Source organism: Pipistrellus hanaki (assembly GCF_964339955.1).
Source record: "Pipistrellus hanaki genome assembly, chromosome: 7".
Classification (NCBI taxonomy): domain Eukaryota; kingdom Metazoa; phylum Chordata; class Mammalia; order Chiroptera; family Vespertilionidae; genus Pipistrellus; species Pipistrellus hanaki.
The window spans coordinates 70,267,118-70,293,343 of record NC_140509.1 but is presented as its reverse complement, the minus strand read 5'-3'; the positions used below and the strand labels follow the sequence as shown (position 1 = coordinate 70,293,343).

General features: G+C 40.5%; 1 long non-coding RNA gene across 1 annotated transcript; it reads right to left on the bottom strand.

The window, feature by feature from the left end:
- Nucleotides 1-365: 365 nt before the first annotated feature.
- On the bottom strand, nucleotides 366-26,226 carry LOC311625395. Its single transcript, XR_014795498.1, has 3 exons — nucleotides 25,835-26,226; nucleotides 3,187-3,249; nucleotides 366-734 (listed from the first exon to the last, which is right to left on the bottom strand). It is a non-coding gene; the product is annotated as an uncharacterized lncRNA (long non-coding RNA).

The window sequence follows — 26,226 nt, the reverse complement described above, 5'->3', positions numbered from 1 at the left end:
CTTTCCTCTCCTTATCCAGCACTGCCGCCATGCCCTATTTTTTTTCTCCATAACATGCCATAAATCTACTTATTTCTTTATTGATTATCTCTGGGTTTCCCAACTCCCCAATAGAATGTAAGCACTATGAGTTAAAAAAGCAAAGCAAAGCAAACAAAACAGCAAAAAACAAAAAACAAAAACCCTCAAAAACACCACACACAGAAAACAAAACAACAACAACAACAACAACACACACACACACACACACACACACGCACTAAGGACCATTTGTTACACTCTGCTTCTAGTATTTAGAACAGCACCAGGCAGTTCATACATTTTTATTGAATGCAATTAGTCCAGCGTTGTTTTTTCTTTTTTTTCTTTTTTTTTTTTTTATCACAATGTCTACTCCCAAGGGGAGAGAATTGAAGGGCCTAAAGCAGGATTTTGGACATTTTAGGTTTAATCTGGGGGCTGTTGGAAAGAACTTGCTTCTAGGCTCATTCAGATTGTCAACCAAATTCATTTCCATGTATTTGTGGAGCTGAGGTCCCTGTTTACTAGCGGCTGTCAGTGGGGAAGAGGCGTTGTCCTCAGTCTCCAAAGCTGCCTGCATTCCTTGGCTCCTGGCCCCCTTCCTCCATCTTCGAAGTCAGTGTTGGTGGGCTGAGTCCTCTTGCCTTGAATTTCTAACTTTCACTTCTGTTTTGTCTCTCCTGCCTTTTGTTCTGCTGCTATGGGCATCACACCTATAATCCAGGTAATTTCTTTATTTTAAGCACCATAACCTTAATCTCCTCTGCCATGCCCATTTTTGCCATGTAATGTAACATAATCACAGATAAGACATTAGAGGTGAAGATCATGGGACCAAATCTTGTTTACCACAGGTCTCTTTGGCCTTAGAAAATGAGAATATATACATATATTTGCCTAAAGAAACACTTGAAGGATTAAAAAGAAAATTACATATATGGTTAATGAGATGGGATGAGAAAAAGGGCATGAATTAAGGATTCTCAGTGAAAAGCATTTTACATCACTTTGATTTTTGAAACAGGTTTTAAAGTAAGTAACTAAATAAATAACCTCAAAAAAATTAAAAAATGGACTTGAGATCTAGCAATTCTATTTTGGGGCATATAGCCACATTAATGGAAAGCAGCATCTTAAAGAGGTATTTGTATACCCTTGTTCAGAGCAGCATTAGTCTCTTCCAGGAAGTGGAAGCATCCCAAATGCCCATCAGTAGAGCAATGGATAAACAAAGTGTGGTATATATCAATACATACATGGAATATTATTTACTCTTTACAAATGAAGAAAATTCTAACACATGCTACAACATGGCTGAATTTTTAGAACATTAGCCAGTCACAAAAAGACAAAGACAGTATGATTCCATTTCTATGAGGTAACTTCATAGAGTCAGAAAGTATAATAGTGGTGGCTAGAGGATGGGGGGAGGTGGGAATGGGGAGTTGTTGTTTAATGGTTACAGGATTTTAGTTTTGCAAAATAAAAAAATTCTAGATATTGGTTGTACAACAATATTGATATACTTAATACTATTGAACTATACACTTAAAAATATTAGGTGGTAAATCTTATGTCTTATGTAAATTTTTAAAAATTAAGGAAAAAAGGTATGTTATCTGAGAAAGTGGATGAAAATCAAGTGGAAGGGTTGGTATTCCTGTGGTCCAGTGCCCTGCCCCCATCCCTCACACCTGCCCATCCATGCTAGCAACTGGCCATATATTAATCCCACTGGTTAAACTGGAACTGCTGCTAAGCTCTCTTTACTAGTGGCTTAACCAGCAAATGTGCTATAGGGTGTGGTCCTTGTGACAGGGTCCAACTCATGTCACTCCTGGGAGTGTGGCAAATCTATATCTATGTCATAGGACCCAGTCCTCCTCAGGTTCTACTGAACTATGTTATGCTTCCCTACATTTTTCTTGCAGTTCTGCAAGAAATCACTTCCTAAGGTGATTGACGGTGAGAATGTCCAATCCCTTCAGTTGAATCCCCTACCCACAGCAGCATCTTCTTGCTCAACAGAAAAATTACTTTAGAATATAGCACTCTAACATCAGTACATTTTGGTCATGAATAACACCATCATCTATAGGATGGGCATATCTATTTTCTTTCTAGTTGTCTAGACTGAGTTGCCATGAACCTAGTCCAAATCATTTTGTGTTTCTTCTTACTTATATTAGGAGATGTTAGGGGCTGGATTGTGTCCCCCCGAAATTCAGGTCTTCAAGTCCCAGTTCCCAGTACCTTAGAATGTAACTGGACTTGGAAATAGAGTTTTTAAAGAAGTAATTTAATATGACAGCATGAGAATGAGCTTTAATTCCAATGTGACTAGTTTCTTCATAAGAAGAGGAAATTCAGAGACAGACACACACAGAGGGAGGAATATATGAAAACACAGAAAGGAAACAGCCATCTGGGAGCCCAGAAAAGAGGCCTCAGGAAAAAAAAACAAAAAACCAACACTGTGTTGACCTTGATCTCAGATGTTTAGCCTCCGGAATTATGAGAAAACAACTCTCTTTTGTCTAAACAGCCCAGTCTGTTATATTATGCTATGACAACCCGAGCAAGCTAATAGAGGCAAACATTTGAGTCTCCCCAGGCATGAACAACAATCCCACACAGAGGAAACAAATATTTTCCTGGAGAAGCCAAGACCCAAATCTGCTGAGAACTAGCTCTGGCCACACATACACAAATTTACTTTACCAAATAAATACTTCCTTCCAGGCTACAGCATCTATTCGTCTGGTGGTTTAGCAATTTTCTTAAAGATCCCTGTGCACTTACTTTAAAGTTGTGTCATTAAAGGGGTGGGTGTATGTTGGAGCCGGAAGGAAACTGCAGGACACGGAGCAGAGGGGCTGCTCCCTGATGTTCCAGCTGAAGCCTATTGGGCCTTGGCCTTGGCAGTGGCTTCTCAGCCCATAGACGTGGTGTTTCTGGAACCCTCCAAGGATTACTCAGCAGACTCTCAACTTGATTCATCGCTATCCTTTTTTCTCCCATCTATTTCACACTGCCTCCCACTCCCTCACCTACCCCCTAAGTCAGTGGTGTGTGTGTGTGTGTGTGTGTGTGTATGTGTAGGCTTACATCACTATTGAAGTTGTGCAAAGGGAGAGGCTGCATGCTTATGGCTACAAAACACACCTGCTCCAGGAGCGTGTGGTGATAAAGGGTGATGGTATGCCACCCGGGAACAGCAGGATTTTCCTGGGGGAAACACAAAGCACAAAAGTGAGTTCATGTTTAAGACCCCTTTAACTTTAAAATACCATGTTTTTGCAAATAATTGTGGGAAGATTAACTCTGCGATATTCCTGTCCTCGCCTGGTCTGCAGAGAGAATGGATTAGGAGGGTGGAGGTTAGGAAAGCAGGAGACATTCTGGTTTGTGTTGTTGGAAGGGGAGGGGGTTACTAATTCCCCAAACAGATTTGCAGGCTATGTGCACTGAGCTACAAGGATGCTTGAGGCACTGAGGATAACTCCTGAGTGGAAATGAATACTTGGCTGCCCTCCTTCAACTTGAGGACCTGTGGAAGAGGCTTTCCTTGGTGAATGGGGGAGTGGCAGCAGCAGACTGGCCTTTTCTGCTGGGGTTATTTGCGTGGGGAAAAAGCAGGCTGTCCCAGTAGTTTCTTTTTAAACACATTTAGACCCATATAAAATGCTGAACAATAAACAGGGTATTAAATGGCCTATTTTTTTTCCCAGCCAAGATGCTTTTTTCTGTAGTTTCCTTGGTTGAATGGAAAGGGAGCATGAGGCTTGAGGGTTTATTGCTAAATACACCCCACATACACTGCTTTAATCATATATAATAAAAGCCTAATATGCTAAGTGTCTGATCGTCCAGTTGGCCATTCAATTAATCAACTGCTTGCTATGACGTGCACTGACAACAGGGGGCAGACAGTTGACCAATCACTATGACATGCCCTAACCACCAGAGGGTAGACGCTCTGACTGGTAGGTTAGCTTGCTGCTGGGATCGGCCAATTGGGACTGCCCAAGACAGGCTGGACAAAACCTGGAGCCCTCCCACAGTCCCTCACCGGCTGGCCAACCTCCCACATCCCTCCCTGGCCCTGATTGCGCACTGCTGGGGTCCCTCAGCCTGGCCTGCACCCTCTTGCAATCTAGGACCCCTTGGGAGATGTCTGAGAGCCGTTTCAGCCCGATGGTCATCCCGTGACAGCACTAATTATGTCTGACTGCTGGCTTAGGCCCTCTTCCTAAGCCAGCAGTTGGATATCCCCTGAAGGCTCCCAGACTGTGAGAGGGTGCAGGCTGGGCTGAGGGACCTCCCACCCACCCCCCAACCCCCACTCCTACCGACTTTACAAATTTCATGCATTGGGCCCCTAGTTTATTTATAAACATACAGACATTATGACATATCTCTGGGGGGAAAAACACACCACAAAACTTGTCCTTTTCTCATGGTTAGAACTGAAAGATAAGTCTGTTCTATTTTAAAATTAAAAAAAATATATTTTTATTGATTTCAGAGAGGGAGAGATAGGCAGAAACATCAATGATGAGAGAGAATCACTGATTGGACAAGTCTGTTATTTTGAACGTAAACACTTTGGTTTTTCATAGAATGAGAACCATTCAATTTGACCTCATTGATCAAAAAAGCCAAACTGTTATTAAAGTGGGGAAGTATCTATAATTTTTTTAAATCTGAATTTTCCCCCCCCAAAAAAATCACTGATAGAAACAGAGACCTGGAATCATCTACACCACATGTGTCAAACACAAGGCCCGCGGGCCAAATCCAGCCCGCCAGGCCTTGCAATGTGGCCCACACCGCGCTGTCATCACTGCACTCTGCTGTCAGTTTATGACATTGTCAGTTTATGACTGTTCAGTAAACCATTCGGCCTGCGATTTAGGCTGGATTTTAGATTTTGGCCCCTTCTCTGATTGAGTTCGACACCCCTAATCTACACCATTGAGATCTGTTGAAACAGAGAATTACCATGAATTTGGACAAGTGAGATTCTAAAACCAGGCCTCTGACGGTGCGTTTCCAGCCCCAGTAAAAACAAATGGTCACTTGTTTAGTCAACTTGGGTCTGGGACAGATTTGCCTATTTATACAGATGCAGCAGAAGGTCTGAAGCTCACATTTCAAACACTGACTCCTTAGCCATGCCAAGTCACCACGGAGCTGGAATTGGTAGCCAGCTTTCACCACTGCCCAGAGCGGAAAAATCCAGTGGTGGGCATGCCATACATTGTCAGTGTAGATGCAGGATGGCACTGCCTCTAGGATGCAATCCCTCATTTCAGAGCTGGGGTCGCCTGGGAATTAGCAAACCAGAGCTAAATTCCCGGGACCTCAAGTTCCCATGTGGTAAATGGGGAAATTAGACCACATGGGGGTTTCCTAAACTATAAGCAGTAAAAATAGGATTCTATGGGTATGTTCAGAAAAGTCTGAGTATAGTTGAAAGGAGTTTTTAGGGGTAAAATAGGCAGGTTTAGGGAGTTTTAGGAATTAAGGGATCCATGGGGGAGGAAGACACAGATGGCTGGGGACTTGGAGCTGGCAAAAGGCATACATTCACAGAGAACTAAAGGTGCCACACCTGAGGGGAAAGGAAGACATCCTTTCACAGGAGATAAGGGGAACCACACAGAGAGTAGAAAAACTACAGGGAGAAAGAGGAAAAGAGATTTTCACAGGGAAGAGAGAGTTCTGCCACAGGAGGGGGAGAAGGAGAAGGGGCCCCACGTGGGGTTTGAGCTTTGAAGCTGCTATAGTGACAAATCAAAAGAAAATATCAGGACAGAAAGCACTGCAGCCTTTATAAACCTTAGGGGAAAGGGGCTTAATGGGTCACTCCCTGGAAACCACCTCCCCATATGGAATTTTTTGGTCAATGAAGTCAAATTGAAAGGTTCTCAGGCAGGCAAGAAGATGTGGCTGGGGTGATCAGGCAGGCAGAGGTGGTTAGAGGTGATCAGGCAGGAAGGCAGGCAGATAGGTTAAGGGCGATCAGGCAGACAGGCAAGCGAGCAGTTAGGAGCCAGCAGTCCCAGATTGCAAGAGGCAGTTGGACATCCCCCGAGGGGTCCCGGATTGGTGAGGTTGCAGGCCAGGCTGAGGAACCCCTACCCGTGCACAAGTTTTGTGCACCAGGCCTCTAGTATATTAATGATATTGTGACTCCCTCCCAAAATGGGGATGAGATAAACAATACTTTCCAAAGGTGCATGACCATTTTAGGACCTTGTGGGAAATGCTGAAGGCCTCCTTCTCCATGATTCCAGGGGAGAAAGTGATTTCTGCTTGGAGATACAGAAGTGGGGTCCGAGAGAAACACTTGGCTCCTGCTTGCAGAACCCCCTTCCCAGGAACAGAGGAAGCTGGAGGGGCCCTCGGGAGTATTTGTGGCAATGTTGCAATACAAACAACATCAGTACTTGCTAAATCAGGTGAAACTTGTGTTTAGGTAGAGTATATACTTACTTAAAATGTATTGGTTTTGGTTCTGGAAAGTTAACTTCCCCTCCCCCCAAATTCTTTAGCCACTAACAATAAATCCCTTCATTATAGTTGTGTTCTTTGTGTCATGTTAAAATCAAGTATCCCAGGAGATAGAGAACATTTAACCTAAATGTTATAAATGTGTATGAAAAGAAAATGTTAGGTCCTCTGAGGAAAGTCTTTGATTAAAAAAAAAGAAGAAAAAATGTTTTTTAAAAAATGTGATTATCAGTTGGCAAAAATGGGAGGGGATTGAAGAAATGGCTCGAGAGTGTCTCAGATTTTACTGTGTTGTATTAGGTTGGCTTCCTTTGAAGCAGAGCCGGAGGCAGGGATTCTCAGGAATCTGTGGAAGAAATGGGTGGGGAAAGCAAGATGGAACAGGTGAGGAGAACTCAGCAGGGGTGAGCTCCACTGTAACTGAGTTTTAGCTGGCCCTATCGGGAAGCTCTGGGCCACAGCTGTCCCACAGACAGTCTCACCCTGAGCCAGAGGGTAGCCATTTGTTCCTCTATGTAAGGCAGTCATTGGGTACTCGCTGTCCTGTCCTCCATCCCTGGGGTGAGGCAAACCTGGAGTAAAGACTCATTTAGCTAAAGACTCTGTGCTATGGAAGGAGGCAGGTGTGAGCCCTCAGGGGTCAATGCCCATGGCAGCGGGTCATGGGCGCTGTACCCACACAGGGATCCTGGTGACACCAGCTCTGCACCTACAATACATATACCCAGAATTGGCTCGATTTTCCTAACAAAATTTCAAGTAACTGGAATACCTTATGAAATGTAGCATGTCCTTTCTTCTCTTATAATCCTAGATGTTAATTAAAAGCCTTTTCTGGTTTGAGTTTGCCATTAACAATATTCTAAGCTTTTTTCTCACTTCCATAATTATTAAGGGTTAAAGGAATTGTGATGTTTTCCCACCAGTCTGGATTATTTTTCTTTCTGCCAAGAGGATTTTTTTAAAGGTCACTCAATATGCCTGTGACCTTTTGAGCACTACTAAAGTTCCATATTGCTAAAAATGGGGGAGGATTCATATTTTGAAAAGCTGGTTTTATGGCATTCATTTTTCTCACAAATCTGCCAATAACAAAGTAAAGAGAAAGAAAACCTTTACCTTTCAGATATTATTTACCTAAGGCAATTCTAGATCTATTTCAAGGAGATTTCAAGGTAATACTTTATAGTTCTTAGAGCAAAGAGTAGTGTGCTTCTTATTGTTAAAGTAACATAATCAATTTGCCTAATTATTATTTTACTATAAAGTCTTATAGAATGTGCCTTAGAGAACTATTAAGGGCTTAAGTTTTCTTTTAAAAGCCTCTGGATCCCTTTCCTAAGTATTTATAAAACGATGGAGGGGGAGTCTGCTTAATCAATTCCCCTGTTTCTGCGGGTGTTTAGCAAGTCTATTTAGGGGATCTCTGCATCCTGTGTATTTTATACTTACACTAGAGGCCCAGTGCACAAAATTCCTGCATGGGTCCCTAGGCCTGGCCAATGATCAAGGCTGATCAGGTTCCCTGACTCCCTGCCTCCCCGCCTCCTCCTTCCCTTGTTCCCTCAGCTCCTTGCCGCCACTATTGGTCACCTGCCATGTATTGCGCCACCCCTTTGTAGTCAGCACACATCATAGTGAGCGATCGAACTCCCAAGGGGACACTTTGCATGTTAGCCCTTTATATATATATATATAGAAGGTTTCTAGTCTTCCTGGAGATTCATCAGGGAAAGGTCTATGCACATTTCCAGAAGACCTTGTCTGAGGCTGTGTGCTGTCTGGAAGCCCAGGCACAGAGTGTGTGCAGGAGGCAGCTCAGGAATGATGCCAGGTGACAAGAAAATACTATTTTGTCATCTTCCCCTTCTCTGTGGTTTATTTACAAATTGTATACTTTTTATTTTCCAGGCTTTGACTTTATATTCAAATTAAAGCTCTTAGAATTCCAGAAATAATATTCCTCTCACCTTCTCCCCAAAAACACACACACACACACATACACACACACACACACACACACACAAAAAAAAAAAAAAAAAAAAAAAAAGCCCCACAACCTTCCTATTTGCTCTCTTTCAACAAAAGAAATACCTGTCTTATGTAAATAATAAGTGTTATGGCTTCTAAAAAATTGGGGCTGGTAGGAATTTATGCCACAGTTTATTATATCTTTACAAATCTGATAAAGAACTTCTATTGAAAATATACAGAGGATTCTTAAAATTCAACAATGAGGAAACAACCCAATTAAGAAATGGGCAAAAAAGCTAAACAGACACCTTATCAAGATAAACAGAGGGCAAGTAAAGATATGAAGAGATGTTATGCATGTTATGAAAAAATGTTATGGAAATAAGCTGAATATCATATGCCAACATGAAATTGCAAATTGAAAAAAATGAGATACTACTATATGTCTATTAGAATGGGCAAAATCCAAAAATACTAGTGACAGTGTTCCAGAAAAAAAATCTTGCATTGTTCAAGAATGTTCATAACAACAATGAAATAGCAAAACTAAAACTAAAACCTAGAAATCACCAAAATGGCTGTCAGCAGACTAGCTCAATATATTAAAGTATATTCTCACAATACAATCTTATTTAAAAAATGAATTATGGCCATAAGAAACTACAGGAGTGACTAATAAAAAGTTGAGTCATAAAAGCAAGCTGTCGCAATTACATAGCGCATGAGACAATTTTTATAAAGCAAATGTGAACAATATGTTGTTTAGGCATGGATTCATATGTGATAAACAATTCTTGGAAACCTCAAAGGAAAACTAAATTCAAAATTGAGTAGTGGAGGTGGAAGGGGAGGTGGAGGTGGTGGAGGAGGGTTTAAAGGTGAGAAATGATGATGAATGGAGACTTGACTCATGGTGATGAACACAATACAGTGTATAGATGATGTGTTGTATAATTGTGCACCTGAAACCTGTATAATTTTCTTAACCAATGTCTCCTCAATAAATGCAATAAAAAAGGGGGGAGGGGAAATTCAACTAAATAAAAAAAGCAAAATAAAACTGGCTAGTGGGTTCTTCAGGGGCTTTGGGGTGGAAGGTGGCCATGTCCTACTTCTTAAGGTAGGTGGTATATTTCAGAACTTATACATTTTATATATTATATTGTATGAGTCAAATATAACATAATTTAAACTTTTAAAAAAAGGTCTATACTTAATCTTAAGTTTGAGAAACCCTGTCTCAGAGAATGACTATGATTTTTATCTTTAAAAGAGTTAAAAATGACTTGTTAACAAGTCTCTCTCATGCCATTAAAAAAAACACAGAACTCAAAAGTCTGCCCTGGCATGTAGCTCAGTTGTTCGGAGCATTGTTTCATGCACCAAAAGGTTGAGGGTTTGATTCCCGGTCAGGGCACATGGCTATGTTTTGGGTTTGATCCCTGACTGGGGTGTTAGAGGCAACTGATCTCTCTCTCTCTCTCTCTCTCTTTCTCTCTCTCTCTCTCTCTCTCCCTCCCTCCCTCCCTCCCTCCCTCCCTCCCTCTCTCCCTCTCTCCCTCTCCCTCCTTTCCTTCCTCCCTTCTTCTCTCTCTCTAAAAAAATAAATTAAAAAAAAAATCGACAAATATATCCTGGGTGGAAGGTACCCGTGTCCTAGTTCTTAAGTAGGAGGGGTCTCCAAGTCAAGTCTCCATCCATCACCATTTATCTTCCTTTACCCTGGGGTAAGGATTAAAAAATGAAAACAACAAAGGACTCTCAGAAAGCTAAAATTTAATAGAACTTTTTATTAGATACTTTTGGAACTTATAAAATGTAGTCTTAGGTAACTGAATGAGTTGTATTCTCAAATGTTAAAAGTCATTTTTCAAAAATTATAGCTTTTGCTTTGGAAACGTAGAGCGTTAGCTGTTACTTTGAACAGTGTTATAAATAGCAGGACTAGGCTCTGTTAATATAATTACTGTTGTGTGACAATGAATCATGTTGCCTGCACCCGGAGGAATGCTTATTGTTTTCTTCTTTATGCATCAGCTCACTGGAAAGTGATCTCAAATCCTTTGAGTCCAGGGGGGCCAGGGCACGCTCCTTGTAATCCCAGTAAACATTGTTATCAGACCCCGGTGAAGAATGTTCCCACAGGTCCTGACACTTGTCCTGATAAGAAGCCAGCTCTCTATTAAAATCAATAGCTGGGCTTCTATTTTGAATTCAAAGACTTACTTCATACCGGATACCAGCCCATGGTTTCAAAGGCTGCCTAAAGATGAGCAAAACTGAACAACTTTATGTTTTAGCAGGTTTTTCCCCCCTTGAGTTTCTACTAAGAGAAGAATAGCCACAGATTTACAATTCATTAAGAAGAAAATTAATATAGACTTTATCTGGCGTGGCCAATATGTTATTGGTTAAAATACAGGGGCAGTAGAGGTTCACCTTTAATTTTTTTATGAAAGGATAGATTATACTATATATATCCAAGCAAATAGCCGTATTGAAGAACAGATGCATGTTCTTGAAAAGGTCTGGAGGCAAGAAATACTTCCTGGGTACTTTATTTTTCTAGAGGTCTTCATACAACTTGGGGGGAAATCTGAATCTAGTCAGAAAGAAATCTGAGATTTTCAAAAACTAGGATAAAAATGAACTTAAGATAATAAATATATTTTTCAAATGCCCATTTCCATTTTAATCAACCTCCCTCGATCAGCATGAGATTTTGACTTTTAAAAAACCTGAACATATTTAACAAACTTTGAATGTGTGAAAAGTGGCAGAGCAAGAACATCTTCATTCTTGATATCATTAAGGCCTGGAGCTCACTGGTGGCTCTCCTTGGGCCTGGCACTAGGCTGAGCCCTTCAGTACTTCTCTCATCAATCCTCACATCACTCTGAGGTCTGTATATTATTATCCCCATTTGACAGATGCAGTTTGGAGCTTTAGAGATTAAGTTTGCTTAGTCCGGAGATTGGCCCCTTCACAGCTCCTATAAATGATCAAATACAATGTATATCTGTATAAGACGACATACGCAGGAGCCATGGAGAAATTTATCTCCTAGCAGTCCTATTAGTAGCATAGTAGACTCCTTGCAAGTAGATCAAAGGTCGAGGAATGGTCCGGAGGAATTGGCGCTCTTCCTTTTCTCTACAAGGTTTCCTGTCTCCATCTCACCATGAGCCGTCACTTGTCACCCTGTTCCTTATGGAGAGCTACTTGGCTTCTCATCAATCACTACAACCCCTTTTTTTGCTGGGGCCATTGGTTTACCAAACAATTCAACAAAACTTACTGAATTCCCACTGTAGATGGAGAATAAGTAGACACACAAGGCAGAACGCCTGTCTAGTTGGCAAAGAAGATGCTGGTAAGTGATGCATTCAAATACAGCCTACTGGTGCTGCAGTGTTCTCTCCCTCCTGCACACGCTGAGTGCTCATTTGGGGCTCATATGCATCTGGTGATGGATCTTGAAGCCTCTACGTTTTCATGTGTGGGCATCTTTTAGTCTCAAAGATGCTGTCAACTCCTTCATGTGTAAACAAGGTGATGCTTCTGCAAAGCTAAGCACTTTCACAGGCCTGACTAATGCGGCCTTGTGTTTTAGATACTGGTATTTATAGCATAGTCTAGAAGTGTAAAGAATTAAATTCAAGGTTTAAAATGTATCAGCTGTTGACTCTTGCAGTACTTAAAAGAACTCTGATTGAAAGACAAGCACAAATCTAAAACATTACATTTAAAACAGAAAGTCACATTGATTTGCATTAAATTACATATCCCTACTTATCTAATGATTTTGCTGTATGTGTGAGACGGTAAATATTTTGGACATCTTTGTTTCAAGAATTACTTAATGTGAGCCGTAGCTGGTTTGGCTCAGTGGATAGAGGGCCAGTCTGCAGACTGGAAGGTCCCAGTTTTGATTCCGGTCAAGGGCATATGCTTGATCCCCAGTAGGGGGGCATTCAGGAGGCAGCCGATCAATGATTCTCTCTCATTGATGTTTCTATCTCTCTCCTCCCTCTCCCTCTCTGAAAAAAAAAAATTTACTTATGTGATATTTTATAAATAGGATGAGTTGAAGAATTTTCACAATTAAACACAGTTACCATATTTTCTGGCGTATAAGACGACCCCCTAATTTTTACAGTTAAAACATAGGTTTAGGCCTATGTTCGCTATATAAGACTACCCCCCACTTCCAAGGCAACACCAGTTCTTTTTTTAATAGACCGCCTCTCTGACTCTGGCCAATCTGAGCAGGCTTTTTACTAGAACACAGTGTAGCTTCGGGTACAGAACATGTATAATTTGCATGCATAAAAAAAGAACTGGTGTTGCCTCGGAAGTTGGGGGTAGTCTTATACAGTGAATATAGGCCTAAACCTATGTTTTAACTGTAAAATTAGGGGGTTGTCTTATACGCCGGAAAATATGGTAGTTATAAGCATCTTCCACATAGTATAATTTATATAATACTAAAATGATTAGGATAAAAATGAAATAATCAAAAGAAAAATGGTACAATGCAGATATATAAAATGTTTTCATGAAATGGTTAATAATGTTAAAAAAGATAAAGACTAACAGCAACTATGATAATGATCTCAATTGTGTCATAGCCATGATCCACCCATATCAGATGTCATCCAGCAGGCCAAAGTTCTTTTCTGTGACTGTGACCCTACCCAGTGAATTTAGTATTAGGATTGAGATAGAAAGGTATTCTTTGCTGGCTGCTCATGGAGCTGACTGGGGGTAGGGGTGGGGGGAGGAAGAGAGAGAGTGAGTGAGAGAGAGCTCATAGATGTAATAGACGCCTGGACTCCTGATGCTTCAAGTGCTATATCCAGGACCCTACTGGTACCTCTTCAGTTCTTTCCCTTTCTACTAAAACTGATGCCATTGCATCGAAAAATTATATCGCAATTAGGTAAGCAAAGAAAACATAGATACTATTTCTCTTGAAAATAGATCTGATGTATCTTACAAGCTACCCTGGGTAGCGGGACAACTTTGTTCTAGACATATACAATAAATGCAGTATAATCCAGTGACTTAAAGAGACTGCAGAGAACTCATTTACTATGGATGACTTAGTATTTTATATATTTTTATTAGCTCCCTTCTAACTGCTCTTCTCCAAAATGGTGTCTGAAAATTTAGAGGCCTTGCTTCAGTTCTGTGTTCTGTGACATCCATTCATGAAACAAGCAGCCAGCATAGCTGGAGGTCGGCTCTCTCATGATGTAGGTAACCCTACTGACCGATCTATTCCTCAGCCTTCCTCTTGCTATGGGCCCCTCAAATTTGGCCAAGTCTTTTATGTGCAGTCCTCAGCTTCAGTGTCTTGTTCTCCTAGCGATGGTGATCCCCTCCAGTAAATATCTAGTCAAATACTGACTCATTTCTGAATACCTTTAGTGGCATTCAGGAGTTTCTGGGACAGCATCCATGCCATGTAGAAGCTGAGGATGTCTTGGGAGAGCCAAACTCCGGCCCACTAAACGTCCATTCAGTAGGTGGTGAGGACAACCTGCCTCTCCTACACTTCCAAATAGAAAGTGAGCAGTGGTCCCTGCCGTTTGTCTCCCCTCTCCTGCCTTCACCTGAGGAGGCAAGGCATTGTGTCTCCCTAGGGACTTGCTTCCCTTTTACTTTCTTCCTTCTCCTAAGCCACCAGAGTCAGAAAGGGTGGGTGTCCTCTGCCTCTTTGTCCTTCTTAACATCCTTCTACATCATATACTCCACTTTCCAGTGGCCATATTCAACCTGTCCTATCCCTAGGGCTATGGCAGCTGATGAAGTGGGGGCAGAAATCAGTCTTTGGAAAAGGAGGCCTCAGGATTGGAAGGTATATATCAAAATGAATAAAAAGTATTATTTTTGCCATGAAACCAAAAGACTAAGATATGAGAATACCCACTTGCATGTAGATTATTAGTCTAGGTTCATGAACACACACACACACACACACACACACACACACACACACACACACACACACATGCATACCCACACACGCAAAGGCTCTTTAGACCACTTCTTTCCTTTATTTAGATTTGAAGTGTGTCTGCGTGCTCCTTGTTAATCGAGAGATTGCTACAGGAAGTTCAACTAAAAAGACCATAAGGTGAAGCTTTTGTTATGCTTTGAAATGTGCATTTATTTCTTCTGAGACCTTTATACATAACCCTTAGCTAGGGTTTCTGCTGGTGTTCTTATAATTCATTGGCTCCAATAGATTAGATAGTGACCTCAGCTATTTTCATGGAAGGGAAACAAAGGATTTGAAAAGACACTCTGAAAGATTATTACAGTTCCATTGCTCTGTGATCCTACAAAGGCTAAATCTGGAGGAAAGTGGGAGGAAGGAGGAAACTGTCTCTTGACATTCGCTTTCATCTCTCCATAAAGTTTTTCCTGAACAAATCTGATCTAACTTCCTCTAACTCAGAAGAACTTTAAATGCTTTTCTTGGCTTCTTTTCCTGGTCCTGTCACACTAGGCAAGCTATTTAGCCCTCATGTGTAAGACAGTGATTATAAAAGTGCATACTTCAAAGGCTTGTTGTGTAGGTTTGGCCAGAAATAGTATATATAGGCATCAAACCCCTGAGGGACTGTGGGTAACACTGGGCAACTGTTCCAGGCAGGGCTTCTTGCCAGAACCTCAAACTGAAACTTGTAGGATTTTTTTACTTCCCTTTCTTCATGACTGTCTTAGGTAAGCTTACGAGACCAGGAAGTCAAGCAGGGAGATAGGAGGGTTAAAATGGATTGATCAGTGTCCTGAGAAGCATGTGTCAAGAAAAGAGAAATGGTTTGAATTGGGATGCCAAGGTTGAAGTCCTTGAGACTCACACTAATTCGATGATCGTTGGTAGGTCACTCACTTGGCCTTTCTAAGCTTCAGTTTCCTAAGTGCAAACAGTAACCCTGCTCTTTCTTCTTAGGGGAATCATTGGAAGTGGAATAGACAATTTTCAGGGAAATGAAACAAAACAACACAAAACGCCCGAATGATGGGTAACCATGAGATAATAAGTAGGAAAATGCACATTAAAACAACAAGGTCTATCTCAGAGTAGCAAAGATTTTGAAGCATGACAATATTAAATATTGGTCAAATATGGGAGATAAAAATTTACAACCACTGTTAAAGAGAGTTTCATTGACATAATTCCTATGGAGATACATTTGTTTATATATGTTGAGTAAATTTGACTATGTATTCATTTTACAATCTAGTAATTCCACTTTATGTGTATTCTGGAAATAGCCTTTGCATATGAGTACAGGGAAACATGTACAAGAATATTTATTTAGGTAATTATCATAATAACAAAAATATGAAACCGAAAGTATATGTCAGAGAAAAGATAAATTAAATATTCATAAAACTGAATACTTCATAGAAGTTAGAAGGCATGAATGAGATTTTATATATATTATATCTATAAAATTATACATTTTGATATGGACAAATTTTTAAAGCATGTTATTGTCCAATTATATGCATCCATCATTATTTATATACTAGAGGCCTTTGTGGGCAGGGGGAGGGAGGTTGTCCCTCAGCCCAGCCTGCACCCTCTCTAATCTGGGACCCCTCAGGGGATGTCTGACTGCTGGTTAAGGCCAGATCCCTGTGGGATGGGGCCTAAACTGATAATTGGACATTCCTCTCACAATCCGAGACTGCTGGCTCCCAACTACTCACCTGCCTGCCTGTCTGATTGCCCCTAACCACTTCTGCCTGCCAGCCTGATCACCTCTAACCACTCTCCTGCCAGTCTGATTGTTGCCTAACTGCTCCTCTGCCATCCTGATCACCCCTAACTGCCCTCCCCTGTACCCTAGTCCCCCACAACTGCCCTCCTTCCCCTGCAGGCCCAGTTGCTCCCAACTGCCCTCCTCTGGCAGCCTTGTTGCCCCCAACTGCCCTCCCCTGCCGGCTATCTTGTGATCTCATGGGGACATTTTGTGTGATGCTGTCATGGTCAATTTGCATATTACCTCTTTGTTATATAGGATATATAAATATGTACATATATACACACATACTAGTACATATGTACTATATATGTACTACATATGTAGTATATATTTTAGATATATATGTATATCTAAAATCGACTATTAATATACATGCAAATGAAGCAATAACAGTAATGGTTGCCTTAGGGAGAAGGAGGGAAATAAGACTGGGGCTAGAAATGGCGGTCCAGGAGCTTTCAACTATATTGTTAATTTTTATTCCTTTGATAAGAAAGAAAACCAAATATGAGCAAATGCTAACATTCCTTATTCTGTACTTGGCTATATTTTTAATTTTCTTAAAGATTATCATTATTCTTGACTCATACTTAGCAGTCATCATTACTATGACTTCAGATTTAGGAAATTTAAGAAAATAATGAAATTGAACCCAGCATTTACATAATTAATCTGTAGAAGCAATTTACGTTTAATTTTCAAGGCTCCCTACTTTTTGATTGTCAGGAAGGAGATATGAAAAGAAAGGCATAGACGAAGCCGGTTTGGCTCAGCGGTAGAGCGTTGGTCTGTGGACTGAAAGGTCCCAGGTTCGATTCTGGTCAAGGGCATGTACGTTGGTTGCAGGCACATCCCCAGTAGGGGGTGTGCAAGAGGCAGCTGGTCAATGTTTCTCTCTCATCGACGTTTCTAGCTCTCTATCTCTCTCTCTTCCTCTCTGTAAAAAATCAATAAAATATATTTTTTTTTAAAAGAAAAGAAAAGAAAAGCATAGACGAAGGTGGGAGTGCTAGTGTCCCACATGCCAACAAAGAAGGGAGGACCAAACTTCCCCCACGCATCTTTTACAGACTTAAAACAGCTTTTCTTGTTTCTTTGCGATGACTTTCCCCGCTTCTTTCTCTTTCAAGACCACTTTGGTTGCTCATGTTCAGCTGGTCCCACTTGTATAAAGATGTTGACGTTGGGAGGGATGGCCCAGGATTGGCCTTGGCATTCCACCCACCCTGTCAGCCTCAGCTAAACAAACCTCATATGTATTTTCTTACCATGTTGTGAGATCCCTAGTTTGCAAGGTTATCATCCATGCTGTACACAATATCAGCAGTGTTTGAACAGTGTAACTCTGAAGTTGACATTAAATAAAAGAAATATTGAGGCTAAGCACAAAAGGAAAACAACTCTCTCAAAGGGTCGTCATGACCCTTCATAGGCCATGTGGTTTTCCAAAGTGAATTATCAACCAAGGCTGTCTTTTACGCCATCAATTATTAAATGAATCAAGGAAAGGGCATTAACACAGGAAGATAAGATGTTTTAAGACATTTCAAGTTTCTGAATGTTCTATTTTCAATTAGCAGTGATAACAATGAAGAGACTGGAGGAATTTGGGAAAAGAACAAACTAAAATCACTGTGACAACTACAATGACCCAGGCTTCTAGACATTACAGAAATTACTGAGATAAATATCCCAATTAACCATGGTCCAAAAGGCATTATGAGAAAGAAATTATCCCAGAGTTAAGAGAAAGCAGATAGGAGACCAAAAAGGACCATACTGGATACTGTATTTATAACTGTAGTCATGTTTCCTGTGTGTAAGCCTTCCTCCCTTGAGTTACTTATTGATTCATTCCTAGGAGACATTACGATTTAATTCAGCATTTCCCCCCATATTTGTTGAGGATACAGGCAAAACATGAATCTCATATGGAAAAGCACCACAGTATTTCACAGTTGCCTCGCCCATTGGTATTGATGGCTTGGATTATACTGGCTGCATCCTGAGCAAGCTAGTTGTCACTACACAAAATGAACTCAGGAATGTGTGAAACAATATTACCCTAAGCTGGCATTTTAGAATCTGTAACACATTGTTGGTGGGAGGTATCAGAACCGATCACGACAAACCAGTTTCCATCTATAGTAGTTGAATGAATCTTGATGATTTAGATTTCTGGTTGCCGACTTCATGTTTGAGGTTATTAAGAAGGGTTTCAAAAGAGTAAAAGAAGAACCTCACAAAGACTTGTTCTAAACTACATCCCAGAAAAAAAAATACTGCTGTTAAAATTACAAAAATCAGTATTTTAATACATATTTTCACAACATAACGAGCTAAGATGGTTTGATGAGAAAATACCCTAAGCTTTTTGATACATGGTTGAGGAAAATTCTTTGAGAAGATATAAAATGTACTAGAATTAGTAAATAATATGGAAGAACCTTCATCTTGCCTATAGTACAAAACTGCAAATTAAACTAATAAGAAGCTACCACTTTACAGCCTTAGAATTAACAATTTAAAAAAGTTAAATGATAATTCCCTGAGATAAGGCAAGTGCCACAAAATTATCATTTTTTATAGATTACTTGAACCTTTCAGATAGCAATCTGGCAAATAAATATTAAAAACCTCAAAAATACTCATAATGTTAAGTCCAGTAAATAGTTTGCATAAGGCTAGATTCATACAGTTGTTTATCATATACTGAGGGCCCAGTGCACGAATTCGTGCACCTTGAAAGGAACTGTTGGGATTGGGGCTAGTGCCAGCAGCAGGTATGAGTAGGACTGTCATAGGCAGTGGGTGCAAGAGGCAGCTGTCAGCCCTGCTCTCCTCTTAGGAACAGGGTGAGGAGAAGCCCTGAAGGGCAATTTGGGCTGGCAGCTGTCACTCACACCTGCTAACAATGCCAAGTGATTGGGCCAGCACCGGGCACCAGCAGTGGGTGTGAGAGGGGCCATTGCCAGCAGCAGGTGCAAGCACCAGGTGGGACTGTGGTTCAGGGGAGCAAAGAATTTTCAGTAATCACCAGAAGCTTGCCTTAATGATGGCAACTGGTGATCGCTTTAGTCTGGTTCCCCCACTCACCTGCTCTACCATCCTGCCACCACTGACACCAGCCATGTTCAATGCATGCTCCCTAGTGATCAGCACACGTCATAGTGACTGGTTGTTCGATTATTCTGCTGTTCAGTCTATTTGCATATTAGCCTTTTATTATATAGGATAACTTGTTATAGTAAAAATTAGGAATTTATGATAAGCAGAAATTGGTAATAACCAATTTAGATTTGTTAAGTGATCTTTGATACACTTATAAGATGGCCTACTATTAGGCCACTAAAATGATAGAGGTTAAAGAGTAGGTAATAAAATAATATTAAGTACAAAAAAGTCAGATCCACATTTGGATGTACAAAAGTGCAACAACTTAGATAAAAAAAGAAATTAAAAACAAAAAACTAAGGCATAAAAACAATAGAAGGAAACATAAGAAAAAAGGTAAAATCTCACTGAAAAGGTGAAATCTCTGTCCTGCATTCATCTGGTGGGGCTAACGGGCATAGATGGAGATCAAGCCAGCCGCTAAGCTAACGTGAGCCACTTCCTGCCAAGGCCACGCTGCGGCTGTAACGATTCATAATGGTTCCCTTCTTTAAGGGGCTCTGACTCCCTTCCTCACTGGAAAATCTTGTTTTCTATTATCTAGACTGTCCAAAAGATTGCCCTTTGAAATCGTAAGATTAAGACTACAGCACCTCACTTTTCTTGCCGGTAGGATTTCAGTCCTTTGACACGGAGAAACAGCCTTGATTTCCAACCTGTGTGCGGAGGCCAGATAAGGGGTTTCCAGCGGCCTCATTTTACATCATCTATCTTCATTTTGTGGTTTCCAAGGAAAAAGGACTCTGGTTCTACTTTGTAGTCCCGACTTCATGTTGGCTCTTTTATCCACAGCCCTGCTTTGCTCTGAGCCCATCAAAGCAATGCTTCTCTTAAATCCTTTAACCCTGTTTCTTTCTTTTTTTCCCCAGAGAAACCCCATGGTTCCTCTGGTTTGCGGCCCCCTTATTGTAAAAATCAATTTTTCAGACGACAGCATTCCTTGCTCGTGGCCTTCGGCAGATTGGGCCAGAACGCATCGAAATAGTAATGGGGTCCGTCTCCATGCGGTAGGATTGTGCTATGTATTGGGTCGGCAAGTAAGTAATTGCGGATTTTTTAAAGAAAATCAAAGACAATTTTTTCATGGAACTAAATAACTTTATTCTGTAATGTATTGCCCATTTTGATCAATGACCTTTTGCCATCTTTCAGGCAGCATCATAATCCCACGTTCAAAAAACTTCTGGTTTTTATTAGCAAAAAACTGAATCAGGTACGATTTGACATCATCATCATTATTGAAATTTTTACCATTCAAGGAGTTTTGTAAAGATCGAAACAAAAAGTAATCGGATGGTGCAAGGTCAGGACTATATGGTGGATGTGGCAAAACATCCCAACCAAGCTCCATTAATTTTTGCCGAGTGACCAAAGATGTGTGTGGCCTTGCATTGTCATGATGGAATACAACACCTTTTCGATTTGTCAATTCGGGCCGCTTTTCTTCAACTGCATTGTTTAATTTCGTTAGTTGTTCAATGTAGACATCAGAATTGATCGTTCGGTTGGGTGGTAAGAGTTCAAAGTAGACAATTCCTTTGTAATCCCACCAAACTGATAACAAAACCTTCTTTTGATGAATATCAGCTTTTGATGTTGTTTGAGTTGGTTCACCTGGCCTGCTCCACGATCTTTTCCGCTTCATATTGTTGTAAACAACCCATTTTTCATCGCCAGTTATCAGTCGTTTTAAAAATGGATCATTTTCATTACGTTTCTTTAGCAAATTGCAGCTGCTAATGCGTTGCGTTAACTGTGATTCTTTCAGTTCGTGAGGAACCCATGTATCAAGTTTTTGAACATAGCTAAGTTGTTTTAAGTGATTTTCAATGCATGTATGTGATACATGAAGCTTCTCTGCAATCTCACGTGTTGTACTGTGACAGTCTGAATTGATTATTGCTTTGATTAGGGCGTCATCAACTTCAACTGGAGGACCAGAGCGTTTTTCATCTTTGAGTGAAAAATCACCAGAACGAAATTTGGCAAACCAATTTTGACACTGCCGTTCTTTTAAGGCTTCGTCACCATAAACAGCACATAACTTTTTATGAGCTTGCGATGCGTTTTCCCTTTGCGGAAATAAAAAAGCAAAATATGACGAAAATGTTCCTTTTGATTTTCCATTTTTCAACGAACGCCAAACGAAAACCACAAAACAGATCAAAAAACTTTTTTTACTGATTAACAGCTGAATAGCCAACTATCAAATAACAAAATGTGTTTTACATTTGTACTACGTCTGCAAACTAAAAATTCAACTGAAGCCATATATGTGTGAAACCCGCAATTACTTAGCTGCCGACCCAATATATACATTACACTTTCCCCAATTTTCAGTGAAAAACGATTCCTTTCGTAATGTTAGGCTCTAGTTCAGGCACTATAATTTTTGACTGAAATTAAGCAAATACGCCTCACCTTACACAAACACAATACTAAACATAATTACATCTGGTCGGTAAAATTATGGGTGATTTCGTTCTGCTTATTTCCTCCCTAAAATCATTATACTAAACACATGTTACTTTTTAAATTAGAAATGCCCCATAGTTACTATTTAAACACCTTGGACAAAAATTCTGCTTATTTATAAAATGAAAGCTATGTTTCCTGACCATTGTGCTCCAGTGTGGGAGACAGACAAATTCAGCGCCTGGCCAGAGGGAGAAGAAAGACATGCTTCTTCCGTCAGATGGAGGCAGCCATCGCCATCACCTCTGGCAAGCGAGCCCGCCCTCGGCCCTCTCATCTCCCTCTGCGCTCATGGTCCAGAAGCTACGGTTTTGTTTATGCTTTTCGGAGAAGTTTATTTTAGGTCGTTAGCGAGAAAAGGCTAAAAGCCTTTGATTTAGGGATAGTAAAATATGATTTGATCTACTCGCTGCAATGCTCTAATGATTTAATAACATCCCAGTTTGATAACTAGGGCCTGAGAGAGGTCATTCTAGTGCTATGAGCTCAAAGGAGAAATTATCTTTTTGTTATTGTTGTTAATCCTCACTGGAGGATATTTTTCCACTGGTTTTTAGAAAGTGGAAGGGAGGAAGAGAGAGAAAAACATCAATGTGAGAAAGACACATCGATTGGTTGCCCACCCCACACACTCCCGCCCCCGAGCCCCAACCAGGGCTGGAGATGGAACCTGCAACCGAGGTACGTGCCCTTGACCAGAATTGAACCTGGGACCCTTCAGTCACCCGGCTGACACTCTATCCACTGAGCCAAACAGGTCAGGGCGAGAAATTACCATTTCATAAGTTGATTTTTTGTTTTGTTTTGTTTTGTTTTTATCTCACGGTGTAGCTTTATTCAAACTCATGGTACTGTGCAGTTTCTGAGGCTCATATGATATCCTCAGTTAAAATGAAATACTATGGGATGGATGAGGAAGATCAGAGAAAATTTTTTTAAATTGTGATGATATATAATATATAATTTTCCATTTTAGTCACCTTCAGTGTGCAATTCAGTGGCATTTATTACATTGACAATGTTGTATAACTATGATGACTATGTATTTCCAAAATCCTTTTAGCGTCCCAAATAGCTATGCTTGTAGATTACCCTTGACTAATTGCTTTGGTATTCAATAGCTAAAATCTTTGGGCTGGATTTCAAGAACTTTTTTAATGCCCAATTCAAAATTTATAAGGATGATTATAAGGATATAATATATATATAATATTTTATATAATTATATTTCATTATATATTATTATAAATTATATTATTATATAATAAAGTCTAAATTATTCAATATATCATTATATATTAAATATATTATATAACTGTATTATATACAGTATGATTATACTTTGATTATATTCCATTATAATAAAAATTGCCTAGAAATAAAGGTGATTTTGTATTACATATAATGAAATAGTTATTTAAGTTTTTCAAAACAAAACAAAAACACTTAGAAATTCCCACTTTTGTCAATATATATATATATATATATATATATATATATATATATGCACACTAATAAAAGCCTAGGTTGTCCTTGTGCCCTCACACGATGCCCTCATGTCATCACAAGATGGCCAGCAGGGCAGGGCAGTTAGTTGTCAATTGGGTGGGCAGGGGAGTGGTTAAGGGGTAATCAGCCTGGCAGGCATAAGCAGTTAGGGGTAATCAGGAAGGCAGGCAAGCGGTTAGGAGCCAGTAATCCTTGATTGTGAGAGGGATGTCCTGCCGGATAGGGCCAAAACTGGCAGTTGGACATCCCCTGAAGTGTTGCAGATTGGAGAGGGTGCAGGCTAGGCTGAGAGAAACCCATCCCCCCTGCATGAGTTTCATGTACCAGGCCTCTAGGTGTGTGTGTGTGTGTGTGTGTGTGTGTGTGTGTGTGTGTATTAGGAGAGATTTATGCTTTAAGATTAGCTAACTGATTACAAATGTAAGTAGAGATCACACCCACTTTCCTAAAAAGCACATTAATCCTTCCATACGGTAGCTTTCTGTTTTGCTCCTAATTGTTCTTGGCATTTGACAATGGAGTATCTCAAGTGTTAAAATTACTAAATTCAAATGTCATACAATCTTACTGGTAGCAAGATGTCTAAGAAGTATGCTGTCTCTAAGTACTGAGACACCTGCTCTTGCTTCTCTTAGTCATTACTATCTGCTCATCCTGGTTTTGTGAGCTTCCAGGGGCACACTGGCGAAGCTGTATGTTTCTCATGCGCTGGTCTCCCTGGAGAGTTGTCACATTCCAAACATGGAATTGCCTGGGAAAATCAACATCCATGCCTTCTCAAACTGCCATTCCAAAAGCAAAGTGCCCGAACTCTCCCGTTCCCCTCCAGATTTGCCTTCCTCCTGTTCTCTCTGCCCAATATGCACTACATCTACAGGTCCCCCAGCCCTCTGGCTTCTGGTTAGGTTAGGTCAGCGGTCAGCAAACTCCGGCTCATGAGCCTCATGCGGCTCTTTGCCCCTTGAGTGTGGCTCTTCCACAAAATACCACAGCTTGGGCAAGTCTATTTTGAAGAAGTGGCGTTAGAAGTTTAAGTTTAAAGAATTTGGCTCTCAAAAAAAATTTCAATCATTGTACTGTTGATATTTGGCTCTGTTGACCAATGAGTTTGCCGACCACTGGGTTAGTTCATTGAGGAGCCAGCAAGGAAATTAGAGGAAGAAGAGTGAAGACACAAATTTATGTCTCTTGCTCTCTCACTGAGCAGTTGCCTCAGGCTGGCTGGAAATTTTATCAAAAGGTCATTCTTGCCCTAGCAGGTTTGGTTCAGTGAATAGAGTGTCAGCTTGTGGACTGAAAGGTCCCGGGTTCGATTCTCATCAAGGGCACATGCCCAGGTTGCAAGCTCAGTTCCCAGTAGGGTACATGCAGGAGGCAGATGATCAATGATTCTCTCATCATTGATGTTTCTATCTCTCTCTCCCTTTCCTTTCCTCTCTGAAATAAATTTTAAAAACCTTTTTTTTTTTTTTTTTTTTTTTTTTAGAAAGGTCACAAGTTCTATTCTAGACCATTCTCTTTCTTTCTGGTGTTTCCTCTCTCCCTCCCTTCCCTTCCTTCCTCCCTCTCTTCTTCCCTCCTCCTACTAGAACCAGGTTTCTGCATAATTCTTCATGGTTCTCCTACTCTTGTAATGAATTTCTTTGAAAATAAATTCTTCAATTAGTTTAACGTGACTGTCCATCTGTTTTCTGTAGGGGACCCTGAATGATACAGGCAAGAAACAGATTTTGATATTGCTGCCTCTTTAAATAAAAATCACCTTGGCTAAACTAGCAATTTTCTATCTTGGGTTGTGACAGTTCTGGGTGACACTATTTCAAATAGGTGTCATGAAATTCTCAAAATGGTTTCAACTGTAATATAAACCTAAAAACTTGACATTTAGTCCTTGTAACAGGTGGGAGTGAAGGAGTATGATGGTTAGAATCATTGGCTTAGTCAGTCTTGAGTTGATAATTGGCCATTATAAAATGGCCCGTTCCAGGAAGCTGGGCATGAGGCCAACAATTGTCAGACACACGTGCCCAAGGATGAGACAGGCGAAGACAATAGGAATTAATGGATACTGTGAATTACAGAATGGATGCATTGCCTAAAGGCATTCAAATTCAAATTAATTTTTTAAAACAGCTGTAATTGTTTGGATGCAAACACAGGTGTAATTACTTGGGTACAAGCATGACTGCAGTGAAAAGTGATGGCATGTTTACCAATAATTGTAAACTAGTGACTATGTGTAAGGTGGGAAAGGGAGGGCATTGTCATCAGGAGGGACACAGTGTCCTTGTGGGGGCGCTGTATTAGTTTGCCAGGGTTGCCATAACAAATATCACGGTCTGGGTGGTTTAAACAACAGAAATTTATTTTCTCACCGTTCTGGAGGCTCTAAGTCCAAGATCCAGGTTGATTTCTTTTGAGGCCTCTCTCCGTGGCCGCAGATGTCCGTCTTCTCACCGGATCCTCACGTGGTCTTGCCTCTGCACTTCACACGTCTGGTATCTCCTTCTGTGCATCCAAACTTTCTCTTCTTACAAGGGCACCAGCCACATTGGATTAGGGGCCTCCCTAATGTCATCTTTTAACCTTAACTATCCTGTTAAAGGTCCTATCTCCAAAAGCAGTCACATTCTGAGATGCTGGTTAGGGCTTCAACCTAAGAATTTGGGGGGACACAGTTCACCTCAAATAGGTGCTGATGTCCTATTTCTTAAGCTGGAAGATGGTTTCATAGGCATTGAACTTATAATTATTTATTAAACTAAAT